The 11953-nt window shown below is 33.9% G+C and overlaps 2 long non-coding RNA genes across 2 annotated transcripts; one reads left to right on the top strand and one right to left on the bottom strand.

The window, feature by feature from the left end:
• The first annotated feature begins 1027 nt into the window (after positions 1-1027).
• Positions 1028-2589, top strand: LOC148932410 (uncharacterized). The gene is made up of 3 exons (XR_016134865.1): positions 1028-1118; positions 1199-1264; positions 2171-2589. It is a non-coding gene; the product is annotated as an uncharacterized LOC148932410 (long non-coding RNA).
• An 8141-nt stretch (positions 2590-10730) lies between these two features.
• Positions 10731-11614, bottom strand: LOC148932409 (uncharacterized). Its single transcript, XR_016135053.1, has 3 exons — positions 11559-11614; positions 11228-11474; positions 10731-10830 (listed from the first exon to the last, which is right to left on the bottom strand). It is a non-coding gene; the product is annotated as an uncharacterized LOC148932409 (long non-coding RNA).
• Positions 11615-11953: the final 339 nt, after the last annotated feature.

The following is an 11953-nucleotide window of genomic DNA, read 5'->3' as shown; positions in this document are numbered from 1 at the left end:
TTCCGTTTTTAAATAGTTTTGAGGCAGTTTTTAGGGGATATTAAGAGAGATTTGCACGAAAAGTTATCAGAGGAAGATGGAGGAAGATTGGAGGTCAATCACTCAACTTCCATCATCCCGGGGGAGATTTGCTACCATCCACACATCAATTTCATGAGTTCTATGGTTCTTCTTTATTGTTTGTGGATGTGTAACTAAACTCTTACTTTGCTCCTAATTTGTGAAAGATGTGAATTACTTTTAGATTCTATGGATTAATATTAATTTATAATTTTTTTCTACGATGCTTTTTACATTGAATTATAATTCCGGCCTGATTTATTATTCAATCGTGTCTTTTAGCCAATGTCTCTTTTAACTTGGTTAAAAGGTGGAAACGTAGATAAAGAGTTTGAGATTTGTATTGTGTTCAGCATATGAATCTTGGATAAGTTGATTTACATGTCGTTACAATAATTGTTGGACATTTACCGTGCTTCCGTAGGAATGTTCAATTGATTTTGTAAATGAATCATGTACGTTGGAAATTAGAAGTTGGATTAGAGCTTACTATGCTTCCGTAGAAGTGATAATCCGATGAGTACGAATTTGATCTTAGTGTTCAGCAAGGTTAAATTCAAGCATCTGCGAACATGTTCAGTGCGAGTAGAATGAACGAGATATTTACAACTTTCATTAGATTAATCTTTAATCCATAGGTTTACTGGTCCATTAAGTTAATTCACATCTGGAGCATATTAGGAGCAATGTTCTCACTCCCTTGGTTATATTTTGTGTTTGCATTTTATTTCTTCACTTGTTCTTGTTTCAATTTAATTTCTCAATCCAAAAATTCCAAAATTTAATTAGATAACCGTACGCCTCCATGTGGTTCGACACTCTTTTACTACAACTACATCTGTACTCTTGCAGATTCGGTTGTAATTTTAGAGCTATTTGATATATTTGTGTGTTATTAGTTCATTGATATAAAAGCTCGAAAAATACACATCACTCCACTCTCTAAAATCTCTCCAACCACCAAATCCATGAATATCTCTATCAGTTTTGCCTATAAAATCCCACATTCACGTCCTTTTCAAACCCTGCTGCAGTTCTTTCTTCTCTTTCACACGAAGGTAAATTCTCCTCAATTTCTTGAATGATAAACCTTCGTACAATCATATTGATTTTGTGTAGCCAATTCTTGATATCACAGCGTTGAAAGGGGAAGACCGAGAGAGCTGTGGATTTAATTCATCTTGTCATTCTCTTCTTCCTAAAGGTATATTTTTCTTCAAATCCATGCCATAGATTCATACACCACGTTAGTCCACAGATCAAATTTGTTGAAATTCTTGAAAACTTGTTAAATGCTACATTCTTGTTAAAGCTCGAGGTTTACTGTCATTGCAAGCAAGTCTGTCTTTTATCTCTTTCAAAAATGAATTCTAAAAATTCCCTTGTCTGCCCAAAAATGTTTGAATTGAACAATTAAAATTTTTTTAAAATAAAAAGTTTGGATTGGGAAAAGGGGAGAGGAAAACTTACCGTTGGGAGTAGCGGTGCCGCGACGGAGGAGCTGACCGCCAGGATCGGCGGTGTACAGTGGCGGTGACGGAGAGACCGTGACTGCAGCAGCGGCGAAGGCTGCTGCTGCATCGATTTTTGGAACGAGAGATGAGAGACCTTTGGTTACTTCTGTTTTTGTGAGAAAGAGGGAGAGAGCTATGACGGACAGGAATTATGCTTCTGAGAAATAATTTGGGAGATAATTTGGGATTGTTCCTGCATTGTGAATTGTTAGGAGAATTTCAGAGAGAAGTTTGAGAATGTGGGAGATAGAGATAGAGATAGAGATAGAGACGAGAGGAAGAGATAGGCGTGGCTAAATGGCAGAGGATATATACATGTGATGATTTGGGAGTATATAGATATTTAGTTTTGCTTCTGTTTGAGTTGGAATATAAATATATGTATATTAAGCTACTGTGTAGTGAGTATAATAAAACTATTTTTTCTTTTTCTTTAATTGAACGTTGGATACTTTAATATTTTGGGCCACTACTATTTTAATTTATCTAATGGACCCAATATGAAATTTAGTACGTGGATGATAAGGCTAATTTCATGCATCGGTTATGTGATGAAAAGTCACCATTTACTGGGTCTAACACAAATTTTAAGCCAGGTGTGTGAAGAAATTCGCTAGGTCCAGGAAGTACTGAAGGCAGTGGACCAGCGGAGGAGAGAGACGAAAAGTGAGCAGAATTAAGGAAGAAAATGGCTGGACGAAGGAAGTCCAAAGTTGAGGGCAAAGAAGACTATTCACACAAAAGAGCCCCTGCTGGACCCACTTCCACGCCTATATAAAGAGGAGCATGCAACACACGTACATGATTTAACTCTTAGCTCACACACACACTCACACACTTGGGAGAATGGGGATTCTGGGGTAGGTAGAGGTTTCATCTTCGGGAAAATTTTGTTGCAACACCGTCCTCACGGAGGGCGAAGATACAATCGTTTACTTTTCAGTTTTTGTGTTTTGATTTCCGTCGAACTTCACCGTTTTAGAAGTCGACTGCTCGTGCTACTTATCGTTATTCTATGGAGTTTATTTTATGTCATGATGGTGCTGATTTACGTTGATTTTATGTTCTGAGGAGTTTTATTGCGAAGGTTGACGTTATTCTTTTGTTTTGGATGTTTCTGTGCTTGATCTGTGGCTGTTGTTGTTGATCTGTGGTGATTTGGCAAATCTCTAGTTATGGAGATGGTTTTTATCGTACTTTGGTCCGGATGCTTGGATGCGGAGTGGATTTAGCATCCGAAGTGTGGATCTGAACAGGGGAAACTGAGTTGTGCAGGGATTTTGGTTTTCTGTTTTCGTTTTCATGTTGCTTCGTCTAGTAGCGTAGATCTGCCTAGGTTTTAACTGTTCTTCGTTTTTACTGTTATTTTAATTCAGTCTGCTTCGTTTTAATTTACGTTCTCTCTCTGTTTTTACTGATTGTTTCATGCCAAAGGTTGGAGAAGATGATGTCGCTGTTAGTTAGTCCTTTAGTTAGTTATTTTGCAGTCTTTTAACCGTACTCTACCTTTTTCAGAAAATGGTCCCCACTTGCAGTTGTTTTCCTAGGTCTAGGTAGTTTAGGAAATAGTTTTCTTAGATATAGAGATTGTCTCGCTTGTTTCAGTTTATATGCATGTTTCCTGTTCCTGCCTAGATCTATTTGTTAGCGTAGCAAATTTCAATTACCAAGTCTAGTATAAATTCCTCAACTCCAAGTTGCGTGGCAGCAACCATACCACCCAAAATCCCTTAAGTGCGTAATCTGTCCTCGTGGGATCAATCCCTACTTCCCTATACTAATTTTAGTATACGTGGTTGAGGGTTTTGAAGAGATATTCTGTGTGTCCGACGACCGAGGTCTTTCAGCGCTCCGTGAGTTCCTAGACCCTGTGATCTAGTGGATACTCTGAACCCAGGAAGCTTGACATTCCTTATTGTGCACGCAGTTTAAAAATATCGAGAGTATCAGTGGGCTTAATAAATAAATATATATATATATATATATATATATATAGGATTGTGATCAATTGAGATTATTTAGGCTAATTGAGAAATGAGATGCAATATCAGCCACTCATTTTTATTAAATGAGTGGTCCAGATTTTGCCACACAATAAATATTTTTAGCTTAATTTATTATGAAAGGGTATAATAGTCATTTCATGTTTTAATTTAGGACTCTTCAGCTTTCATCGGCGATTTCTGTGAGATTTGCGATTTGTTTGAGTTCTCTGATGAATCTATTCCAAGGATTTATGATTCAATTGATTAAAAAATTAGAATTCAGACGATTTCAACGATTTCAACTATCTCTGATTCGACGATTCCTTAGCATATCAATTTTCCAAAAATAGACGACCAGTTCGACGGATTTCGGTGTTGATTTTGAAGTTTTTCGGTCGATTTTACCACTTTGATTCTGTTTTTATGTTTTATTTGTCGATGCCCAGTCAAATCTGTTCCTAATCAGTTTGTTTTTTTTTGCTTTTTCATCTTTAGCTTCGATTTCAGTTCATAATCAATACGTAAGTGTTATCTGATGGATTCTTCATCATATTCAGAGTCGACGTCGACGAATGGTGGAGGTAATTTTGTTTGATTTTCATTAACATGATTTTTTTGTGTTATGTTGGTGAATTATACTCTGTTGACATGAATGCAAATTTGTTGACTTGATGTATGTTAGTTGTTAAATATTCTATGTAACTATACTCTTTGTTGACATTCTGATTACATACAAAATAGTTGTATCCAAAATGCATCCTCTGGTTGAAGACATAAATGCAATTCTGTTGACATGATGTATGTTACATGTTAAATATTTTATGTAGATATACTCTTTGTTGACATTCTGTTTACATACAAAATAATTGTATCCAAAATGCACCCCCCCAGCTGTGGTGTTTGTTGGTGGAGGAAGGGGTTATGGATATGGTTGAGTGTCCATGGTAGGATATCTGAGATGTTGGTGTTAGTGTGTTGGTGCTGCATATTTTGAGATGTAGTGTTGAAATTTTGATTCCGGATTTTAGAAACCCTCTATGTTGTCACTTAAGATATGATAGTTGACATTATATGTTTCAGCTTGTTTCGTCTCTCTCACATTCATATAGTGTCGCTCTTCTCGGGTGAATTATGTTTCACTGTTGCTTTTGTTTTAAAATCTTCAGATACTGTTGTTTTATTTTTTAGATAATAACTTGTTGGAGTTAATTGAATATTTGGTTGGAATCAATTGTCATTTATCAGCTTTTCGCTGAAGCCGTTCACACATGATTTTTTTCCGGTGAGATTTATGCGTGTTGTTTCTTCTATATAGAGTACGTTTTTGGTTGTTACAAACGTGATCCTGAACAAAATTTTGCTCAGTTTTGTTATTCTTATGCTTGGAAGGGCAAAGACGAACTGTCGAATTCCTCCGATATAATCGATCGCAGCTGGAGTAAAAATGCAATAATGAAATTTTGGCACAGTTTGTTGTCTTTTGTGTTTGGATAGGGATAAAATTGATGAGGTTCGTGAATTCACGAAGAAAATCATGAGAGAAGGAATCGGAGCTATGTCGGCGATCTGTGGCTGATTAGGAGCTCGATTCCGTGACTCTGATGAGGAAGGAAGTTGTCGCGATCTGCAAAAAGGTTGAAATCGTGACGTGAGATGTGAAGATATTGGGGATCGACTGTCAGAAGAAGTTTTGATTTGATGATTTGATGATTTTTCTTATTCTATCTCTGATTTCCAGATTGATTTATCTCTTTCTTCAGATTTTATAGGACAAAGAGTATAAATAATCGGCTGAGGCTTTCGATGATAAGAAGGAAAAGGCGCAGCTCCTCGCGAAATTAGTAGAGGTAGATGAAGCTCTTGCTTTACTAGTTTCAATTTTTGCAGATTTGTTGTTGACGTTGTTCGATTTTTGCAGTTGGTGAGTGAAAGCGAGAAGCTGAGATCAAGTAAATTAGAAGAGCTCTGCAAGAACATATAGTTGACGCTCCAGCTTCTCGGTGAGAGATCTGAAGGTGAGAGGGAGATCTGTGGAATTAGAGCTCCGGAGAGTAAGGAGATGAGGTTGAGAATTATGTTTGAGATGTTGGTACTGGTGTGTTGGTGCTGCATATTTTGAGACATAGTTTTTGAGATTTTGATTATGGATTTTGGAAATCCTTGTTGACACACTGTTGTTTTGCTATAAGTTGTTGACATTTGATATTCTGGCTATTGATATATGAATTATAAGTGTTACTTTTTAGTTGTTGACATTTTAATACAAGTTGTTGACATTTGATATTCTGGCTATTGATATGTGAATTATTAGTGTTATTTTTTAATTGTTGACATTTTAATACTGCGTTGTTGACATTTGATATTCTGGCTATTGATATGTGAATTATAAGTGTTAAATGAGGCGGGAGTCAAATTTCACCCAATTCTTTTCCATTATTGGACTGAAGGGAGCTCCCTGTAATTACTACTAGTACTACTTTAATTTTCTTCATTCACTTTAAAATTATTACTTCCCTCATTTCATCTCTATATATTCAAGGTATCTCAATGCATATGATGTGGATCAATTGTATTATTAATCATGTATATTAATTTTCATTCTTCATTTTTATGTAAAAAAGGGTTTTCAGTGCCCATTTGGTTTGCTACTCTTTTCTTGAATGTTGAAGTTGCCTTACCCTTAATTAATGAAACGCCAATAGTTTATGACATTTTGATTAATTTGTCTCATCGATCTATTGTAGTATTTATTTACCACTTAATTTGTTGAATGTTGATGAAAATACATTGCCTATTCATTAGAATGAAGTCAATATACTCCATGTTTATGGAACTTGCCTTCAAAACCACTGCTGCCTCCTTCCTCTTCTTCTACAATAATGTTTTTTCTTCCCCAAGTTTTGGTTCGAATTCTCAGACAAATATATCCTGGGAAAACAAATTAGGATTGATAAGTAAGAAGTAATTAATTGCTAATTTTATATGACAATATATTTAAAATTAATACCTCAAAATATAGTCTGTTCATTTTGAGCGTCAATGATATTACTATATTTTATCATAATTGGGATAGTTTTCATAATAATATGGAATATAATAGTCTTGACGGTAAACACACGTTATATAGTGGAATAACTATTCTTGTATCTTAGTGTTATATATATGTGGAGGATATAAACATTCCAAATTAAAATGCTAGAATTTGAGATGACATTTTATTTAATGTAGCCTATTTCATGAACTCCGGATTAACCTAAAACACCTATATTGTATTGGAACTTGAACCTTAATTAATTAATCAATTTGTCTATGACTAATTTAACAATTGTGGGCTAATTTACGAACTAGTGGTGGTCTAAATAAAACATTTAATTCATAATTAAAAACTTCTCCACATTCCAATGCTAGCTAATTTATCAGTTGTATACTGATTTGTGAGCAGCATGAGCAAGCTCTCTTACGAGTCTTATCTTCAAACTTTCAAGCACTTTATTGTTATGACAATTATAGTTGTTTTGTTGACAATTTAGTTTTTTTCACAGATGAATTTTTTTCAGTTTTTCCGAAGCTAGACCCTTTTTTATTTTCTAACATATCCAATTCTACTATCTCATATAATGTGGATATTAGTTAAAGCTACGTATAATAATTTCTTATACTATAATTGAAACCTTTTGTATATATCTATTAATTTTGTTAAATGTTTTACTATTTTTCTATATAGATAAGACAATGACGGTAATGAATTTGCATATAATTAATTGAAATTTATCCGATTAAAATACCCGTAGTTGATTAGTAATCCCTTCTGAATTTAGTTAAGGCGTTTTTTTAGCATAAAAATTGTAAAATTATATTAAATGGAATAAATGAAAATAAAATAAATAAATAAAAAATAAAATATGAGAAAGAATAAAGTAAGATTAGTTAAATATTTTTTTTATAATGAAAAATGACTTAACTAAGTCGTGACATCTCAAACAGAATAAACTCGTTGGATATATGCTTAAAAGGAAAAAATAATGAAAAGACTCGTTGGATACATGTATAAAGGAAAAAAAATTAAAAATGACAATCTAACCATTTTACATTTTTTAGATAGCATTTCAAGTTTATTAATTGTTTTAACTACTAAATATATTGCTCGAAATTACGAAATGGTTGTAGAATGACTATGATTTAGTTTGTCATTAATTAATTAAATTGAATATGATAAAGATTAAAGAATACACGAGATTAGTCAATTTGCCGCATATTCCACCAATCAAAATTCGCATTACGTTTGTAATAATTTTTCTTGGAAGTCGCAGTCTCTATATTTAATTAAGTTTTATTATTTTTTGTGCAGAGAAAGCATTATTAATCTCCATAAACATGGGGTGATTAGTGCGTGACTGTGTAAAAGAAAAGTAGAGGATTCTCTGATTTTTGAAGTAATAAAAAAGTTGAGTTCATTGTGTGGATCGATAATCAAAGTACAACTAAGAAAGAGTTCTTGTTTTTCTTGGAGTATATGATGTATTTTTACGATGTAAATAACATGTCTTTTAAATATTAGATAGATAGATATATGCCATATACTATATTGGTAAATGAATTGAAATCACGTAGAATCGAGTCAAATCATAATGTTATCGCCTTATCAGTGGCATAATTTTCTAAAATATTCCAAAATTAAAGGCTTTTGGTAACAATAATCAGGTAAATTCAATTAATTCATTATAGTGAAATAAAAATTACAATAATTTCTACTCTAAAATAAAAAAAAAAAAAAAAAGCAATTTCATTTTCATTTGGGGCTTTTCCCATCGCGATAACCCGATAAGTGCATTTAATTAATTAAATAAGAATCCAAGTGGGCTAATTCTTGGCATGTACAATCGATCTAATCCTTTCTCGATTTCTTAAAAATAGTATTCCTTCCGTTCCACAATATGAGTCATATTTAGTTATGATATAGGATTTAAGAAATATAAAGAAAAATGGGTTATATAAGTTAGTGGAACATGAGTTCCATATACATATATAACATATATATATATAGGGTTGTGATCAATTGAGATTATTTAGGCTAATTGAGAAATGAGATGCAATATCAGTCACTCATTTTTATTAAATGAGTGGTCCAGATTTTGCCACACAATAAATATTTTTAGATTAATTTAATATGAAAGGGCAGAATAGTAATTTTATGTTTTAATTAGGGATGAAGAAGATGGCCACCCAGAGAGTCGATGTGGTGATCCAATCATCATTCTTCTCTCTCAACCAGATCAATCCTTCGAAATTCTTCGTCATTTCGCTGATTTCTCATCGGAAGCTTTGTTTCTTAGATATTCCGGATAGGTGGAGAGAGCTTTCACGAGCGCGCTTCGATCCTTCACCGTTGAAGCTGAAGGAATCGGCGTTTTCGACGCCGTCGAGGAAATGGCGGTATTCGAGAAGCTGAATCAGCAACTGAATTGAATCAATTGATGATCTGAATGTTCAATTCGCGTTAATTGAAAACCTAATTCGGTGAAATTTAGGGAAAACACAGGGAATGGGGGTTCGAGAAGCTGGAATTCAGAGATTCGTGAACGAGGATAAGGCAAGATCGGAAATACGCGATTCAGGCGAGAAACGCCTACGCGACCGGCGTCCACATGTCGGAGAATGTCGCCGGCGGGAGCTCTGCCGCAATCTCCTCCCGACGGATTTTGTTGCTTTTTTTGTTTTTGTTGTTTTTTCTTGCTTGAATGATTGATGTATGGATGATGATGGGGATGGAGATTCACCTAAATAATGATATTCCTGTTAACTGTGATATCTCAACTTTGTTTTAATTGTTGACATTTGATATTTTGGCTATTGATATGTGAATTATAAGTGTTATTTTTCAGTTGTTGACATTTTAATACGACTTGTTGACATTTGATGGATCTTATTTAATTTTGCACATTAGGCACGTAATTAATCATTTTGCTTATGGAAATTTTACTTCTGGCTATGCTTTTCATCTTGAATTATTGGTTGAGGGCTTTTCAAATGACAAAAAATGGTTAACTACATATATAATCTATGTCAACTACATATACAATTCATGTCAACTGCACACATATAATGTCAACTACATATACAATTCATATCAACTACACACATATAATGTCAATTAAACAGATGTAATTATGCCAACTATTAAAATGTATTGTATGATAATGATGTCAGAACTTGTGTCAAATTAAAAAAATAAGAAAAAATAGTTGTATATTTTTTTAGTTACTAAGGATTGTTTTTGAGCTGTTGACATTCAATTCAAGCTGTTGACATCTCAATTCAAGTTGTTGACATATCAATTCAAGTTTTTGAACTGATTGACAGTTGATATATTATTATAGACTTCATGGTTTAAAAATCAGATGTGATAATTGTTTTACATATCCATCTAAAAAACATGTTAAGATCAAATATTCAAACCACTTTTTGTTCAAATCAGAATAAGGCAGTTGTTTACTTCTTGCTTCTACGGGTAAACCATTCCTTGTACTTGTTTTGTAATTCATTCAATCTGTGCCTATTTGCATTTATCCAGTTTTCAGAGTCTTGTATCATTGTCAATTGCACATACAAGTCATGTCAACTACGGTACATATCGTGTCAACTACGGTACATAATATGTCAACTACACGTACAAGCCATGTCAACAACAATTATAATTCATGTCAACTAAATTGTCAAACCATGTCAATTACACGTACAAGCCATGTCAACAACAATTATAAGTCATGTCAACTACACTTTCAAACCATGTCAACTACACGTACAAGCCATGTCAACAATAATTATAAGTCATGTCAACTAAACTTTCAAACCATGTCAACTACACGTACAAGCCATACCAACAACAATTATAAGTCATGTCAACTACACGTACAAGCCAGGTCAACAACAATTATAAGTCATGTCAACTACACTTTCAAATCATTGATGTTTGTTCTTCAACTACACGTACAAGCCATGTCAACAACAATTATAATCCATCATCAAATTTTTGTACTCAATCATATAGTAGTTATAAGCCTCTGTTTTTATAAGAACAATTGCAGGGAACCAAGCACCATAAAAACCATCTGCATCAATCATTGCTTCAACATGGTCTCCTGAGTTAAAGACATGTTCAATCACTGCTTCCACTTCAAAGCACCATAAAAACCATCTCCATCAATCATGGCTTCAACATGGTCTCCTAAGTTAAAGACATGTCCAATCACTGCTTCCACTTCAGGTGACAACTGCTGTGTTACAAGGCAAGAACATCTAGAGATAAGTCAATTTCAAATTTCACATTTGAGAAATATCAAATAACTGGTTGATTCAGTTACTAAGAAAACATTGGTTTAAGATACTTATTTACTTCTAATATGAAATCATATATATATATATATATATATATATATATATATATATATATATATATAACTTGAGCAATAGTTGTCAACAAAGCAAAATGGGACATCCGAGCATACAACAAATAGATTACAATAGTACTTATATTCACAACTTATACAAGTTCAAACAATTAATCATCAAGGCCACATATCACCAATTCGAATTCACAGAAGTATCATTTAAAGGATGCTTACATCAGCTTTAAACGACGAGCAGGAGGGGTCCAAAGGGAGAACCCACCTCTTGTTGACCCACTCGCGGTAAGGCCTCAACTGCGAGGGGGTGAAGGAAAGACGCTCCTCTGTCTTGTACAGTAACACCTGATTTCATCCGCTTCCTCCAATGTCTGGGTGATCTCTCCCTTAGCAGTAGAGACATGACTTAATCCATCAGTAGGGCCTTATTTGGCCAACCCAAAATCCGAGAGCTTAGCATTTCACTGCTCATCCAAAATAATGTTTGAAGACTTGAAATCTCTGAATATAATCTACACGAAAAGCCATCTCTTTATATAAAGTTACGCTGCTGAGGTACGTTGAGGCGAATTTCGACAGAGAGAAAGTAGTTATACTTGAATTTTCATGCCCTCATGAAGATATGCTAGTCCTTTTGCAGCATCCTGCGCCACTTTTAGCCTAGTAGCCCACGGAAGAGATACATTTGGTCATGTTCATGTAATTGAGGAAACTTAATAAATTGTTATAATCATTTTTTGTGATGCAAATTGGTATGTGACTGCATTACTTACCCAAATGAATAGCAACTTGTTTCTGTTTGCACTCCCATCAGTAATATTGGTTAAAACACCTTCTATGTTATGCCTGAGCAATCATGCATTCAAAATCATAAAACATTTTTCATAAATAACTAAACATGAATGGAAAAGAAAGAAATAAATGAAGATCAGAATTACTCTCTTGCAGAAGACCACAGAGTAACCTCAAAGCGTTCAAAGCAGAACTTGAG

Source organism: Salvia hispanica, chromosome 2, assembly GCF_029641045.1.
Source record: "Salvia hispanica isolate PSC_SH4W2 chromosome 2, Shi_PSC_v1, whole genome shotgun sequence".
Classification (NCBI taxonomy): Eukaryota; Viridiplantae; Streptophyta; class Magnoliopsida; order Lamiales; family Lamiaceae; genus Salvia; species Salvia hispanica.
This window is presented reverse-complemented; position numbering and strand designations above follow the sequence as displayed.